Here is an 18,645-nt window from a genome sequence, read left to right on the forward strand (position 1 = left end):
AATACACAAAAATAATTTTGTAAATTTACAATCAAAGTAAAATTTTGTAAGTGAAAATCTTATATATGAAAGATTAAAAATTACAATGTAGAACACTTTGTATACATTGTTGTATATTGATATGAAATGATTATAGATTATAATTCAATGAATATGCACCATTTGTTGAGGGTCTATCAGAAACAAGCACTCTACCCTTTTCAGTCTCCACTTTGTGGAACTACACTGATATATTGTTGCTGTTGATGGATAAACACCATTTGAGGACACGATTTCAAACACTTGTTTACTAATTTATGGATTATATAATCATGTATACAAGTATATAGTCATGTATAACAACCATTATATACACAAATATATACTGGTATACACAAATATACATGGTATATATACATATCCACATGATTTTACATTGGATGTACAAATTTTATACACTCATATACACTCCTCTTTCCTCTCCATCAATATTCAAAGAAGAATAAAAGGAAGAATATGTTACAACTTAGAACCATAGACAAAAAATATGCACGTGCGGGATTAAAAAGTTCGCACATTCAAAATTACATAAAAAGAGATACAAGCTTAGTTTCTGATGCAAGCCAAGATTCATCAAGATCTTGTACACAATGTCGAGCTAAGGAGTTGAAGGGCTTTCCAGCAAGTCGCTACTTCAAACGCTTGAAATGAAGGATTGAATCCAAAAAATGTGCTTAATGGAAGTAGAAAGCTCCATCTAGAAGAATAACTGGATTAGGAAGAAAAATGAAACGCACACTTCACATACGATAGCGTAAATGCAACTTACTAACCGTATGTTGATCGTGAGGCACTCGAGTCACATACGGTTGCATCATATCCAACATATGGCTTGTACTTCACTTATGACCAGTACTTTGATTGTTGAGAATGGACATTGCTAGCTTCTGTCTTGATGCTATGGAGCCACCTACGGACCGTGAATAGCACATACGGTCATTAAGCCCATACATGAGATCAGCCCATCGTGTGTCAACTAACAGTGTAATATTTGCTACTTTTTGCAATTTATGGAATGCCACTTTCGGGTTTTTACACAATAGCTAGTATAGATTATACTAGGTGAAAATAACAAATTTTGATAAGACCACTTGCTTGAGAGGTCAATCCTCTTGAGGGTTATCTAAGAGATACTTGCTTGAGAAATTCATTTTCTTCATAACACCTAAGAGGATACGTGCTTGTTTTGAATTACTTAATTGATGTGGGATTTGTCCATCAAGCAAGTTGTGAGTTTTCAGCTATTTCCATTCTTACGTCAATCTGTCTTCTCTTTTTCTTTATTCTAGTTCTTAGGTTTAGAGTTCATTTCTATTATTGACACTGCTTTTTTTCCCCATAACCAATCAATGAAAACTTAACAACCAGCTTCTTTGTCTCTCTCTCTCTCTCTTCTCTGCCTCGCCTCTTTCTTCCTCACTAATTCTAATCCATCGATCTCTCTCTTCTCTGTCTCACTTATTTCTTCCTCGCATTTTCTGGTCAATACACGAAGTTGTGAAAAATTGGAGAGGAAGATAAAGATATTTTTGGTCAGAAGATAGGAATCCTATAGAATGAAGGGAAGAAGATGAAATTTAATGCACTAAGGGGTCGTTTGATATCCTCCAAATTAATGCACTAAGGGATGGTTTGGTACACTCCATTGAATAAGTAAGGATAACCCAAGAGGTATTATATGCATAAAATTATTTTATTCCTCCCTCTTTATGAGATAGTAATTTCATTATTTTAGTACAAATGATGGGGTAAAATAATTCCGCAACTAAGTAATCCTTTATACCAAACATCGGATAAGATTAATCCCAAATCCTGAAATTATTTTTCTTTATCCCTTGCCAATGATCCCTAAGAGGAAAAGGAAAATAGGAACTATGAGTAGTTACACGTGTGAGAGACATAAGATGATGATTTTCTAAAATGTTGAGCAACAATAAAAATAGAAACGAGAGGCCTTCATTTTTTTTTATTTCGTTTGTCTTATGGGCATAATTTCAAGTTTAGTAAGCTTTGCTTCATAGGCAACACTTTCGAACGTGGAATTCAAATATTAATAAGTTTAAACTCAAGAAAAGATTTATGTGATTCTAACCTTTATAATTTCAAATATAAGAAATAATTTTATGGGGTTTAAATTTTATTTTTCACATTAAAATATCATTATATCTCTATTATTTTTAAATAATGATTAAAAATTTATGTGAAAATTATCTTATATGTACTTTTTAGATTGTTTATTGAAAGTTATAATGTACCTTTTTATAATTATTGAATTGCGTTTTTAATTGCAAGTCATAACAAATTTGATAAATTATACTAATAATTTTATATTTTTTTGTGTTAATTATTTATCATAAATTAACGTGTAGATATTCGTTAAAAGAGTAAATAGTGGGTATTTGATCTATTTCCGATCAGATCTTTCTCCTCTTTTTACTCCTCCATTTATCTACTTCTCTCGATATTACAACTTCTTACTTCTCTCTCTACTACTCTCCATATTTCCTCTTCATTTTCCCTCTTTTCTAAGAATATATATACAAATCAAGTGTAATCACCATCGGATTTATGAATTTTGTGATTTTAATTTAAAGATTTTTGTCTTTATATCTTGTTTTATCTAGATTTCTGTTAAAATTTCACTCCCAAATTTATATACAACCCCTTCAATTTTCGTTTTCGCGAACAAATTTTCTAGTCAATTATTTGATTTTCAGCATAGATATCAATAATGTAATATCAAAATTTATTTTCTATGAATGAAAATGATACATCATATGAAATTCACACGGTAAAGAAATTTATCAGTAAAAAATCAATTTGTATACATATTTCATACACACACAAAAAGTAATGAGAAATATAAATTAGTTTATACACAAAAAAAAGTGTATGAAAATGATAAATCAATTTGTAAAAGTGTATGAAATTTATTTTTAATGAATAAAAAATAGTAAAATCATATGGAGTCCAATAAATAGCTTAACTTATTAATATGAAATCAATTTGTATATATATTTCATATCCAAAAATAGTGTATGAAAATGGTAAATCCAATTAATATATACAATAAGTTTTCAAAGTGAAAATAATGAATCATATGGAGTATACTAAATCTATAAGTAACTTCAATCATTTTACGGATATGGAACAACAATCCATTGTAATCTAAATGAGTAAATCTATATTTTAATTAAAATAAAATCGACGAATAAGACCAACAATTTGGTTGCTTTTCGATCCTAATTCTAATCTGACTAACATAGATGAAGTAAAATTCGAAAGAAGAAGAACAATCTACTTTAATTGTGAAAGAGTAGAATAAGGAAGTAACTATTTTGAGAGAAAATATGGGGTGATTGATATCCTATTTTTAAAAAATGATTTATCTTTTTTTAGTTTTTAACTATTTTGGGAGAAATATAGGGAGTGATTGATATTCTATTTTTTTGTTTTAAAAGTGCTATTATATCATTTTTTTTTTCCTTTTGTTTTAATAGTTTCCATTAGTTGCAATCTGAGAGTATTGTAATGACTTACAATACATAATCTAAGGATGTATATTTTTATTTTTTCACCAAAATTTATAGCATGCTCGAAAACTATCTATTCCACCTATTTTACGATAACTTTGGGCTTACCAAAGTTGAGCTTATTTGCCTAGTTTATTTTTAGTTTTGTTTCCTCTTTGATAGAACCAATCAATATGCATATATAGGAGGAAAATAAATAAGGTGATGTAACACCTTTTTATGACCATCATTCATATTTATTTATTTTCTTTACTAAAAAAAAAAATCTTTATTTTTTTATTAATCAATTTATTTACGTATTATTAAAAATATTATCATATTTATTGCAATAATTATATCTAATGAGTTATAAAAAGACCTCAACTTATTTAATTAATCTCTACTTAAATTACAGGTCTCTTCAACTCCCGTTCACTTAATTTATATAGTTTATCTCTCTCATCAAATTTAATTAACTAAAAGAAAAAAGTTATATTGTACTCCCTTTATTTGGATTTACTTATCACATTTTGACTTGACACACCTATTTTTATTATATAAAAAGATGAGCAAGGAATGACTACGGGTATTTTTGTAATTTTATACTAATACTCAACACAAACTTCTAACTCTAGAAGCCTTCATATCTCTGTTCTCTTCCACCACTTCAAACCTTTCTCTTCGTCTTCTAAAATTGACTTTCAGTAAAAGGTAAATAATCTTTCTTGCAAATAAAATCAATTGTATTGGAATATCTCATATCAAGGTAATCTCAATTATAAAAAGAAAAGAAAAAGAAAAAAAGAAGTGGGCCAAGTCCATCTATTAATTAAAAAAAGAAAAGGATGGGCTTATGCCCATCTACTAATCCTAAACAAGAGGGGATTGGGGGAAGTGAATTCTGCGTACAGCAGTAGCACGAAAAAGAAAAAAAATTATTATAAAGCAAGGTTGGGAAAGGTTGCTGTGTACAGCACCTCCAAACAAGGAAAACAAAACAAAAACAAATCTTTTAGAAAAATTGGGGAAAGAAGAAGAAGAAAAAGTTAGTTTGTTTGGAGATTTCTATCGGGTTTAAGGTAAACCTTTTTCCTACTTCTTTATCATGATTTTTGGTCTAGGTAATTTATTTTGGGTACTAAAAGTTACTTATTAAAGACAAGAAATATGCATATTAAGGTGTGATTTTGGGCATGAAGTTTGAGAAATTGAAAGTTATCATGAAACCTTAGGGTTGGGTAGTCTAATTTTATCATGAATTAGCCAAAAATAAGAGATTTAACACGAGAATGGATATGATGTGATTATAGATTTGATCCAAGAAAGTGATACGAATCATTTGAGGTGACAAAATTGGTATTTCGACAAGAGTACTGTGAGTAGTAATCTTTCCACAATTTATGTTTCTTAAATTGCATATTTATACCATGTTTTGATGAAAACAAAAGTTATTAAATGCTTTAAAAATTTCCACGTGGGACAAGTTCTTTACTTAATATGATATTGATATGATTATTTGAGATATGATATTACTATTGTGAATATTCTTCACTTACATGAGAAATAAGTATTTTTGATATATACTTTATTCAAGTTAACATGTATTATTATTGATATGAATTTTGAAGTTATGTTCTATTCTGAAAGATGTTTTCATACGAATATCCTATTGTTTTCAAAGAATTTATGAATGGGAGTAGACCTTGATTGAATTCCATCGCCTACGTCGGGATCGTTAGACCTGGTGCACCTTGTATTTACTAATAAATGTTACAGCCTTCGCTAGTGGGAAGGTAGAACTAGCATACTGATACTGATATGATATTTGACTCCTTTATTAGGGGTCCATTGTTATGGGTTATTCTTAATAAAGAAGAATGCCACACTGATTACATGATTCATTCTTGGAAACCTCCCAAATATGTATATTTGATATGATATGATGCTTTTTATTACTGAACTATTGATTCACTCTGCTTACATGAAGCAAATGCTACTATTTATTGTTATTGTTTTCTGAAAGAGTATTATTTCATGAGGTTTTATGACTTGTCCCCATTAAAATGGTTGTGGTTAAGTGTTATTACTCACTGAGCTAGCGTCTCACTCCCCGCTATTATTTTTCAGAGAACGCAGGTGACAACGAGGATTACGTTAGCTAGAGAGATCAAGGTAGCATTTTCCTAGTATGCCCCGTATTTGTTCGCATGGGCTAGAGTTTATTTATTTGCTATGTTGTGTTTCTTGCAAACTCTTAAAGTCGCTCCATAGTCATGTCTTTAGAGTTTTGAGTATTCTTTTATTATTTTGGACTTGTGAAGTATTGAACTCACTCTCATGTTGTGGAGATGGATATTATGTTGTTATTGGTGGTGTTGGTGACTTTTTGATGGTTTGTGATGGATTGTGTTGGTGTGATTGATGTGTTGGTTGTGGTGCTATTGATTTGAGACGGAGAATTTCCTTGTTAGGCCGAAAAACAGAGGAAACTTTGCTTGATTTTTCGTAGAATTCTGACGAGGCTAGCTTTGGAGTCCTAAACTCCTTAGCGCCGGTCATGATCCTATTTTGGGTTGTGACAAAGTTGGTATCAGAGACACAGGTTTATTCTATGTCTATGGAGCACACGATAGTAGTAGAATCTCAATTATGGTTATGTTGCCAGCCATTTCTATAATCGTGATCCTGCGAGAGCGTGATGGGATGTGTCTTAATTTTATTTCTCACTCTTCCTTACGTGCGTGACGATTAAGTCCCAATCGACAAATCTAATTTTTTATCTTTTATCATATGAATAAATTTTGAACTTTCAATAATTTGAGCAAGCTTGAGGTGGATAATGAAAGGAAAGAGAATTTAACTTTAAGTTATATCTTCTAGACTAGCGAAGAGGTAGCGGCAGTGGAGATGATCAAGGATGGGATCATTGTACCACCATAGGAGATTGTTGTACCCACACGAGTTTTGTAAGAAATCCCCTTTTGAAAGGAGTATACTTTAACTCCGCAACCATAGAAAAATATTGTTATTGCTATAATTACCTCCCTGCGAAGTACAATTAAGAGCTTGTAAAAAAATTGAACAGACATGAAAAGTCTGGCCAATGAAAATGTGACTTAAAATGAACAAAGACTTAGACAACATGGAATATTATATTTTGAAAAAAATTACTAGAAATTGGGACCATCAAGTTAATCAAATTTTGAGAGTTTGAAGGAATCTCATATGTTTTTAAAAAAAAAATGCGTAAAGAATTTTGAACTTTAGGACATCCCAACGTGGGGCCCATTGAGATAGAAACTTACATATTGAAGGTCATGAACAAATACATGGTATGGCATCGGATTACTGAAAACCTCAACATGAGCAACACTAATGATATGAGATTATTCACTATGTCATTTATGCATTAGATATTTCGTAGAGAGCATACCATTTTGACATGGATATTAAGATATTGGTTTAGACTATGAATGCACCACTATTTGATTTTATCAATAGGCTAAATACGCTTCTTAATTATTTTCTAAGAAGCATTCCATGTTTAGAAGTCATTGTGAAGGTTGGGTTAGCCCTTAAATGAGGCAGTAACCTCGCACACAAATACCTTACCTACTTTGAGGTGATTGATATTGCTGAAGACATTGAAAATACATTAAGTTATAGGAGAGAAACCATGAATTCATACAGGGTGAGACCAACAAATTTTTTTTTATTGGCGATGTTAAAATAGGTCAAGAGTTAGAAATCAAGGACTACATGAAATATCGAGCAATTTTCTTTGACGTTGCTCTTGCTGGAACATCTATGTTAGTTGAGATATGTATCGAGCTTATGGGCTTGAGTTGATATGATTGTAATTGATAAGAACTATTTTGACAGACTAATGGGTACGAATTGGCTATCTTCTTGTCGTACTACCCTCGATTGTTATGCAAAGATAGTTAAATTTGAGATATTAAATGAGGCTAGCTTTGTCTTAAAGGAAATCAGGTTCCAAAAATAAGCAATGATATATGATTTGTGATAACTCAACTATTACAGAAGAAATAATTAGATTTATTAGCAATGGCTAAAGTCTTCAAGAGATTAGATACCTAGTTTTGAAGCGATGCTGAATTTATGAGGTGTTACTTACACAATAAGAAAAGATTATGTTATAGACTTGACACTTAACACACAAATCATATCAATACCTCTACCCTCCTCCTTTATCCAATGGTGCCAACAAGGAGTGAAGAAACTAAAGGAACAATGTGTGATCTACTGTTAAAGCATTGTATCTAACAAAGTATATTGTTACATTATACAACAATGTTGGTTATGGAAAAAGGATGAGTTCTTAAGAATGTACATCAACTATAGATAGTTGAATAAGGCATCGATACATATTGCATACCCATTATGCAGTAAGGTGTGTCTGATCAACTAATGGATCCTCCAATTTTTGTTAAAATAAAGATGATATTCAGTTCAGTTATCAGTAATTTAAAACCCAAGAAGAAATGTTATGTTATTCTTGCTAAAATGGCTTGTAGAACTTGGTGAATGCATTATAATTTCTTTGTGATATACTTCAAGCTAGCTGATGCTTTGATTGTGTTTAAGGAGTTAATGAATAAGATGTTGAAGTCGCTTCAAAAAAAAATATGATAGTGTCATTGATGATATTATGTATATTTTCATCGTCGAGAAGAACATAAGGATCACTTTAATCTCAATATCAATTTCTCAAAGTGTGATTTGTATAGACTTAATATCATGTCCTCAGATATATTGAACCTAAGGATGAGATTATTATGGATATTAATAAGATCGAGAAATATCCAAAAATTGACCAATGTCCACTACTCTTACAAAGTTTCATAACATTTTGGGAAATGTGAATAACCACAGATTCATATAGGACTTTAGTAAAATAGTAACGCCATGGATTTCCATAGAAAAATATGAAAGTTTCATTGGACAGATGAATGTGCGCAGAGATATTAGAAGCTCAAGAAATTTTTGACCACCATAATAGTATTAGTGTTAGTATCTTGTTCTGGAGGAGTCATGGTGCTTTGTGATGCTTTGAAGGAGGGATTTAGATGTGTCCTCATGAAGAATAGTTGTGTGATGCTTTATGCTTCTAGATAGTTGAATAAGCATAGACAAACTTTTCGCTCATGATTTGAGGATGGTTATAGTGGTATTTGCCCCAAAAACGTGATTCACTTATATGATGAAACTTGTGAGATTTATATCAATCATAAGAGCTTAAAGTACATTTTCCAGCAGAGATCTAAATCTTCGACATCGCCAGTGAATGAAGTTACTTAAGGATTATGACTGCTATTTGTATCATCCTGAAAAAGCTAACGTTGTGGCTAATACTTTGAGCAAAAAATTTATGGGCAGTTTTACACATATAGCTCCTAAAAAGAGGCATTTGGTGTAAGACATGCAGAAACTTGAAGTAAAAAGTGTCGGTTTTGGGGTTGGAAAGTCAGGGGTATTGTTGGCTTGTGTTCAAGCTAAATCTTCTTTGGTAGAGTGCATAAAGGCAATACAATATGAGGACGTGCAGTTGTGCAAATATCGAGATGAGGTTATAGCTGGGCAAAATAAGACGATGAGTGTTGATTGTGATGTTATTCTTCGATTGGGTAACCAATTATGTGTACCAAATATAGATGAGTTAAGACGAGTTATTCTTGAAGAGGCTCACAACTCCAGATACACCATCCACCCTGGTTCCACCAAGATGTATCATAACCGAAAGCAATTGTACTGGTGGAAAGGTATGAAGCAGGATGTCGCTAACTTTGTTTATTACAGGGATCAGGATTCCAAATTGGAAATGAAAAAGAGTTACCATGTATTTTGTATTTGAGTTACCATGATCAGTTAAAGGCTATAACTTTGTATGGGTAATTGTATATCGACTTACTAAATCCACTCACTTCTTGCCTATAAAGATACATAATGGAGTGAATTATGCTCAGTTATTTATGAATGAAGTTGTCCGACTTCATAGAGTTCCATTGTCCATCATTTCTGATAGAGGATCACAGTTCACTTTGCGCTTTTGGAGATCTTTCCAAGAAATATTGGATATCCGAGTGGATCTTAGTACGACATTTCATCCATAGATGGACGGACAGTCTGAGCGTACTATACAAATTTTGAAGGATATGTTGAGAGCCAGCATTCTTGACTAGGAGGTAGTTGGGATACTTACTTACCCTTAGATGAATTCGCTTACAATAATAGTTTTTAGTCAAGCATTCAAATGGCTCCATATGAAGCCTTGTATGGTAGGCGATGTCGTTCTCCTATTGGGTGGTTTGAAGTTGGAGAGGCTAAGGTTTTAGGACTAGACTTGGAATAGGATTCTATGGACAAGGTCCAATTAATTAGATAGAAGTTACTCACAGCTCAAAGTAGACAAAAGTCTTATGCAAACAAGAGAAGAAGAAATTTGGTGTTCGTTGTTGGGGATAAGGTTTTTTCTATGAGTCTCTCCTATGAAGGGTGTGATGTGATTCAGAAGAAGAGATAAATTGAGCCCGAGGTATGTAGGATCTTATGAGATACTTGAGCATATAGGAGGAGTGGTGTATCATGTGGCACTCCCTCCCGAGATGTCTTCCATACATCAGTGTTCCACGTCTCTATTCTAAGAAAGTGTATATCAGACTCCTCTCGCGTGCTCGAAGCACCGACCTTGCAGTTCGATGAGACTTAACTTATGAGGAAGAACCAGTAGCTATTGTTGATTGACAAGTAACTTGCGGTTGAAGGAGTTTGTATCCGTGAAAGTCTTATGGAAAAATCATAATTGAAGAAGCTACATGGGAGTCAGAAAAGGATATGAGACTCAAGTACCCTCACTCATTTCAGTCTTCAGGTATGCACTTATCTAAAATTCGGGGACCGAATTTCTTAAGATGGGGAGAATGTAATATCCCATATCAAGGTAATCTCAATTGCAAAAAGAAAAGAAAAAAGAAAGAAAGAAGTGGAACAAGCCCATCTATTAATTAAAAACAAGAAATTGCATGCCATAGACCCAAATATGGGTGGCTTTAGATATTTGACCCCAAATAAGAATGTCTTTGAAGAATAGCCTTCCTTACTTTTTAATATACTAAAAGTACCATTTTGCCCCTCTACATCTCAAATATATTTTTAAACTTTCCATACTCATTTATCTCTCAAATTTTATTTTTGATTATTTTTACTTTTTTATTTTTCCTTTACTTTTATTATTCTACTTTTTTTCACTTTTTTATTTTTTCCTTTAAATTTATTTTTCTGTTTTTTATTATTTTCAGTTTTTATTTTTTCCTTTAACTTTATTTTCATGTTTTAATTTATTTGTCTCAACCTTTTATTTTTTTATTTTTTTCTTTTTTCTCAACTATTATCTATTTCTTCATTTTTTTTTTCTTTTTTCAATTTATTTGTCCTTAACCTTTATTTAGAGTTTTTTTTTATTTTTTTTTTTTTTCTTCAGATTTTTCTCAGCTATTCATTCTTTGATACAAACATAAACTAGTTAACATGATCGTATTAAGTGTGCCCTTATATTTTCTCAAAAGGAAAGAATGGTGTATAAGGTATGCAATAAGGAACTTCTTTTACTAAACATGGATGAGCTATTGCAAAAGAAAAAAAATGCTACAAAATTTACATTGCTCCATCTCTTAGTAAACCCTATTCATGGATAATAAATGGAAATAGTACAACTAAGTGAACAGTTTGTTTCCCTCTTCTAAAAGAACCTATTATTTTTCTCTTTTAATTTTTCAACTGTAGTTAGAGAAAACACTAACCTAATAGGCCCGGACCTGAAAATGTAATCAGAGAGTACGTGCATCACGTATAAACATAAACCTGAACAAGAACATACTACGTATGTATGCCCTTATATTCCCCTCAAATATAGAATGTTGTATTAAGATATGCAATGAGGAATGAATTTCTATAAAACATGGATGAGCTATTGAAGAAAAAAATCTACAAAATATTACATTACTCAATCTCAGTAATCCTGTTCATACATTGCCCTCCATCAAAAGAAAAAAAAAAGGCAAATCAGGGGGTCTAAGTTTCAATGCCAGGTACTTTGGGAATGCAACATTTCAGAATAGGTGATTGCGCAAAGTAATATCTCAGATTTAGAGTTTGATACTGCTATCATGAGGACACCATGATATTTTGACTTCAAAAATGTTGCATCTATCATTATTACCGATCTACAGTTAGTCCATCCAATGATTGAAGCGCCATAAGCAAAAAATTCATATTGAAATCTGTGTTGAGCAAAAGAATATTAATAACAATTTGCATTTGATGTTTATAATCAGAGTACAATAATTTTCTAACTAAGTCTTGCCCATGAGGCAAGAGTTGCATATATGTTAATAATCTAATCAGTGCAATTAAAGAATGAACTTTTGTCTCATGAGCAAAAGTTTTCAACTTCAACAGTATAGCATTTGTACAACAATTTTCTAGACTAAGTCTTGCCCATGAGGCAAGAATTGCATCGATGTTAATAATATAATCAATGCAAATAAAGGATAAAACTTTTGTCAAGAGGCAAAAGTTTTCAATTTCAATAATTTTCTAAACTAAGTCTTGCCCATGATGCAAGAGTTGCATATATGTTAATAATCTAATCAGTGCAATTAAAGAATAAAATTTTGCTTCTTGGGCAAAAGTTTTCAATTTCAACAATTTTCTAAACTAAGTCTCGCTCATTAGACAAGAGTTGCATATATATTAATAATCTAACCAGTGCAATTAAAGAATAAACTTTTGTCCCTTGAGCAAAAGTTTTTAATTTTAACAGTATAGCATTTGTACAATAAATTTGTAAACTAAGTCTTGCCCATGAGGCAAGAGTTCCATCTATGTTAATAATAATCAGTGCAAATAAAGGATAAACTTTTGCCTCTTGGGCAAAATTTTTCAATTTCAACAATTTTCTAAACTAAGTCTTGCCCATGAGGCAAGAGTTGCATATATGTTAATAATTTAATCAGTGTAATTAAAGAATAAACTTTTATTTCTTGGGCAAAAGTTTTTAATTTCAACAGTATAGCATTTGTACCTGTTCTCATCGTCCCTCTTTATGTTTGTGTACGTGTCTGGGTTGTTTTTTTATCATTTGAAGATACGATGGTAATCTGTTGTAGTTCTCTTCCGCAGTTCCTCTTATCACTGTATAGGCATGTTGTATCACTCGCCATCCTTTGTTGTATGATATGATTATTTCGTATTTTCTTCTCATTTCATCTATCACAAAGTTTGATGTGATTACATTACTAGAGTCATGCACAAGCTCTAGTATGTAATTACATATGACCTTTGATATTTCATTCTTGTGGTCGGATGTTATAAAATCAACCGAGAAACTGTGAGCCTTTTCATATGTAGTAACCTGAAAGAGGAAAGAATCGGGAATATTTGAGGCATGAAACCGCCACACATAGTTGTCATCCAAACATCGCAGTGAATATATTGTTATGCTTGATTTGATAACCTTAAATTGGATGTTGTGTGTAATTGCAATGCTTGACATGCACGTCATCATATTTTGTTTTTCAATGAAGATCGACTTGATACTTACCTCATTCAAAGAGGCATTGTGTCTCAAGAGAGTAGTCTCAACATCAAGTATTCTCCTTTTTTGTCGTACCCTCTTAATCTTTGATGATTGCCCCATTTTTTCATCTATTGCAACCTCCAATATTGGTTCGATAACCTGTAACTCATTATTTCTATCAATAATTTCAATTGATTTTCCCATATTGTATTGCTCAATACTCATTTCTTTTCCATCCATTTCAAGCACAATCCTTGTGAAAAATGAAACAACAAAAGATTAGTAACAATTTAATTTAGAATATACATCTTCAACAAGTAAAATCATTAAAAAGTAAGGCATAGTCACCTATTGTTCATGGGGCATAACTATCAAAGTCTTGCCTCTAGGGCAAGAGTTATAGGTCATCTGCCAAATCATTACAGACTATGGCAGTTTCAAATCTTGTCCTTGGGGTATAACTGTCTCAGTCTTACCTCTGGGGCAAGAGTTATAGGTCATATATCAAATCATTACAGACTAAGAAAGTGTCAACTCTTTCCCATAGGGCATAACTTGAAATGTATGGCAGAATCTGAAGATGCTAAAATCGCACTTGAAATTACTGAATAACACACACTAAAGGGGTGATTCAGAGAGGGTTGTTTACTTAAGAAATAGGTTGCAAGTGATACAACATAGTTTATCAACTCAATACTCTGATAGTATGGCGTTGAAAGAGAATGATGTACTGACTATTATTGAGAAGTGGAGCAATATTGAAAAGATCACGTTACAATAAAAATTCAGGGCTTTGTGTATAAGTTAGGTGATTCAAACCCTATGTATTTTAGTGCAGTTATGAAAGAAAAAAAGTAACAAGAATCTTATTTAGTTTTTAAACTAAGAATCTTATTATTTTAGTATTTGCTTTGCCTTTCAGGTTTTCGGTTAATGCTTTGTTGAATATATTTTTTGCCTCATCAGATACAACTAAAAAAATTTATAAATATAATGCATGTTCAACATTAAGAAGTTTTTTGAAGTGTGAAGGACAGAACGCATGCGAGAAATACAAACTATCACAAAACTCATTACAGAAACTAGTAACAACATTGAGAGTTTACATGAAGTTTAAAGACTTCAATAGTCAGGGATGGCAGTAAATCGATAACCTTTAGCACCTCTCCTAGAGTAATATGAAATCCGCGTCTCGTAGAAACTTGCAAACATAGTTGGAAGTAGCGTAATCAATTAATTAATGCAAAAGTAAATATGAAAACTTGAATAAAGAAAATATGCAACCAGAAGTGTAGCGTGTTAAACTCAAGACTGTCTAAAGAAAACGGAGAAAATATGGCGAAGTAGAATCTATCTATTGCAGAAGTATGCAAGATGTAATGGACTTCCCAAAAAATCAATTTAGTATGACTATTTTTAGTGCAGATCTACAATCACCTTGATATGATGCTTCTAGTACCTACAGAGAGGACAGATACAGTAACAACTAGCCTTACCATTTGCTATCTCACCTATTTATTCTGTTGTAAATTCAATGAAAGTTACCTTGTTAACATAACTGTAAATTAGGCTATCAAATCAATGGTGTATCCGCAAATTAATTCTGTATTTAATGAACTACAACACTCTCCTCGAGGACATATCGAACAACTATGGACAAAAGAATAATAGCTTATGAATCCAAAATAGTATCTATTAATGTATGTTTTTTACTTATCCGGGAGAAACGTGAGGATTTTTAGTGCAAGGAGAAACATGAGATTTAACGGCTTGCAGGAGGATATTTTCTTCCAAGAAAATATGCCTTAACAAGTTAAGGCTGTTTTAACAAAGTCTTTTTATTTGGGGCTAAAATTTGAAAGCCGCCCTAATTTGGGTCTATATTTGAGAATAACCCAATTAAAAAAAAGGAAAGGATGAGCTTATGCCCATATACTAATCCTAAACAAAAGGGGATTGGGGGAAGTGAATTCTGCGTACAGAAGCCGCACGAAAAAAGAAAACAAAATTATTATAAAGCAAGGTTGGGGAAGGTTGCTGCGTACAGCACCTCCAACCAAGAAAAAAAACACAAAAACAAATCTTTTGGAGTAGAAAAATTGGGGAAAGACGAAGAAGAAGAAGAAGAAAAAGTTAATTTGTTTAGAGATTTCTATCGGGTTTAAGGTAAACCTTTTTCCTACTTCTTTATCATGATTTTTGGTCTAGGTAATTTATTTTGGGTACTAAAAGTTACTTATTAAAGACAAGAAATATGCATATTAAGGTGTGATTTTGGGCATGAAGTTTGAGAAGTTGAAAGTTATCATGAAACCTTATGGTTGGGTAGTCTAATTTTATCATGAATTAGCCAAAAATAAGAGATTTAACACGAGAATGGATATGATGTGATTATAGGTTTGATCCAAGAATGTGATACGAATCATTCGAGGTGACAAAATTGGTATTTCGACAAGAGTACGGTGAGTAGTAATCTTGCCACAATTTATGTTTCTTAAATTGCATATTTATACCATGTGTTGATGAAAACAAGAGTTATTGAATGCTTTGAAAATTTGCATGTGGGACAAGTTCTTTACTTCATATGATATTGATATGGTTATTTGAGATATAATATTACTATTGTGAATATTCTTCACTTACATGAGAAATAAGTATTTTTGATATATGCTTTATTCAAGTTTACATGTATTATTATTGATATGGATTTTAAAGTTATGTTGTATTCTGAAAGATGTATTCATACGAATATCCTATTAATTTTAGAGAACTTATAAATGGGAGTAGACCTTGATTGAATCCCGTAGCTAACAGCGGGATCATTAGACCTAGTGCACCTTGTATTTACTGATGAATGTTACAGCCCTCTCTAGTGGGAAGGTAGAACTAGCATACTGATACTAATATGATATTTGACTCCTTTATGGGGGGTCCACTGTTATGGGTCACACTAATTACATGATTCATTCTTGGAAGCCTTCCAAATATGTATATTTGATATGATATGATATGATAATTTTTAAGTTTATTACCGAACTATTGATTCACTCTGCTTACATGAAGCAAATGATACTGTTTATTGCTATTGTTTTCTAAAAGATCATTATTTCATGAGGTTTTATGACTTGTCCCCATTAAAACGGTTGTGGTTAAGTGTTATTACTCACTGAGCTAGCGTCTCACTCCCCGCTATTATTTTTCAGAGAACGTAGGTGATGGCGAGGATTACGTTAGCTAGAGAGCTTGAGGTAGCATTTTCCTGGTAAGCCCCGCATTTGTTCGCGTGGGCAAGATTTTATTTATTTATTTTGTTCTGTTTCTTGCAAACTCTTAGAGTTGCTCCATAGTCATGTCTTTAGAGTTTCGAGTATTCTTTTATTATTTTGGACTTGTGGAGTATTGAACTTCCTCTCATGTTTTGGAGATGGATATTATGTTGTTATTGGTGGTGTTGGTAACTTTTTGATGGTTTGTGATAGATTGTGTTAGTGTGATTGATATGTTAGTTGTGGTGCTATTGATTTGAGATAGAGAATTTTCTTGCTAGGCCAAAAAACAGGGGAAACTCTGCCCGATTTTTCGTAGAATTCTGACGAGGCTAGCTTAGGAGTCCTAAACTTCTTAGCGCCGGTCATGATCCTATTTTGGGTCGTGACATGCGTGCATTGGGTATAGTCAAACTTGTGGACCAATAAGTTTATATGTTTGCTCTGATATTTGAGAAACTTTCTAAAGTTTATTGAAAATCATATAAGCTGTCAAATTTCAAAGAAAAAATAGGATAGTTCTTTTCGTAAATCTCAGCCTTATTCCTTTCTTTGTAATTGTTCATAGATTTTTCGTAAGCAATTTAAGATGAGAATCATTATGAGTAACAATTTACTGAAATTTATGTCAGAAAATATGTCAAGAAAACTCACACACACACATGCTCTCGGAGTTAATCAAGCAGGTCAACACCTTTACATAAGCATGATTCTCATTCAAAGCACCACAATTAGAAATGATAAAGAAGATACACATTTATGTACAAAAGCTGAAGAAATAATTATTCAGCAAGAACTTTAACTGCAAATCCTATAATTCATATGTAGTTAATTAAAGTACCCTACTAAAGAAGGAACAAACAAATTCCTGATAAGAACTAACACAAAATCCGTCAAATAAGTGAAAAAAAAAAAGTTATTTCAAAATCAAAAGCATATCATAAATCATCTAGTGAAATCCTTACTTACCAATTGAGCTACTTATGAAGTTGTTTTACCATCATTAATGTATTATTAGAGAAACTGGATGCACTAGCAATTGATGAGCAAACTAAGAAAACAAAGAACTCATGGAGGGACAACCAAGGTATCAGTCAATTTGACTATGCATTCTGCACTTTGGTCAAGACAATAGTTTACTGTTTCTTGCTTAACCAATTAATTTGGGTTTTGATTCGATGCTGTCTTTTAAGATTACTTCGCTTATAACTTAACTATTCTTTCCCACTATTACTTGTATACTAATACGCAAATTAAATTAATATCTTAAATTTTGTCTAAATAAAGGGTGTCACATAAAATTAGAGAGCTTGAATGTTATGTATAATATCTCCCAAACTTGTTTCTTCTACTTTTTGCTCTTTATCTCTAACTTTTCGGTCTTAATTGATAAGAAAGTGGAGGATCAAGTAATGATTTCACGAATTCAATATAATTAAATGTTTTAAGGTTGAACCCTATATATGTACACAAAAACAAGTGTTACAAAGTTGAACTCTACTATATAAACACAAACACAAGCATGCTAAGGTAGAATTTCATACCTAACATTCGCAAATAGATTAACATGTTGCCAAGAAAAGTACAATCAATGCATGTTAAAGTGAAGACATTTATTAAATTGAGCTCATATTATTTATAGTTATTTAAATTAAGATAAGATAGCTTTTTTGGTGGTCTTGAGAAATCTCACACTCTAAGAGAATTTTTTTCCTACAAATTTACTTGTCACCTCACCAAGAACAATGTAGTCCACGCCACGTAACAAATAAATATAATGTTGATAGCTTCTCTAAAGCAATAAACTATATAAAGAATAAAAGATTCCAGTGGATTAACTGTCATGCCAATAGAAAGTACAAAAGCTAACACGAAACAAGTTTCTAGCACGAGCCTTCACCCTACTTGGCCATTTCTGCTCGTTTTGCGACGTTAATTTTTTTGGTTCCTTGTTGTTCTTACGTATCCATCAGTATCACCAAACCAATGTCTCACTTATATATTTATCTTTGAATTTCAATATTAATAATTTTGCGAAAAAACATTTTCAAGTTAATCAAAAGATAGACAAATTAATAGCAAAGTTACTATCAACTAAAATTAAAGTTTTATCATCAATAACTAAGATTTTAATTAAAAAAATTAATACTTAAGGAGATAATAAGTTAACTTAAAAGCAACGACTACTTACAATTTTTAATAGCATCATATACTCATTACGACAGAACCA

General features: G+C 31.9%; 1 long non-coding RNA gene across 2 annotated transcripts; it reads left to right on the forward strand.

Annotated features, from left to right (window-relative positions):
- Positions 1-4,180: 4,180 nt before the first annotated feature.
- LOC107869618 lies at positions 4,181-16,655 on the forward strand. 2 transcript variants are annotated; one of them, XR_007054824.1, is made up of 3 exons: positions 4,181-4,630; positions 15,547-15,611; positions 16,353-16,655. It is a non-coding gene; the product is annotated as an uncharacterized LOC107869618 (long non-coding RNA). The 2 variants fall into 2 exon arrangements; XR_001673871.2 differs by lacking the exon at positions 4,181-4,630 and adding an exon at positions 15,077-15,315.
- Positions 16,656-18,645: the final 1,990 nt, after the last annotated feature.

The sequence above is a fragment of the Capsicum annuum genome, chromosome 4 (genome assembly GCF_002878395.1).
Source record: "Capsicum annuum cultivar UCD-10X-F1 chromosome 4, UCD10Xv1.1, whole genome shotgun sequence".
Classification (NCBI taxonomy): Eukaryota; Viridiplantae; Streptophyta; class Magnoliopsida; order Solanales; family Solanaceae; genus Capsicum; species Capsicum annuum.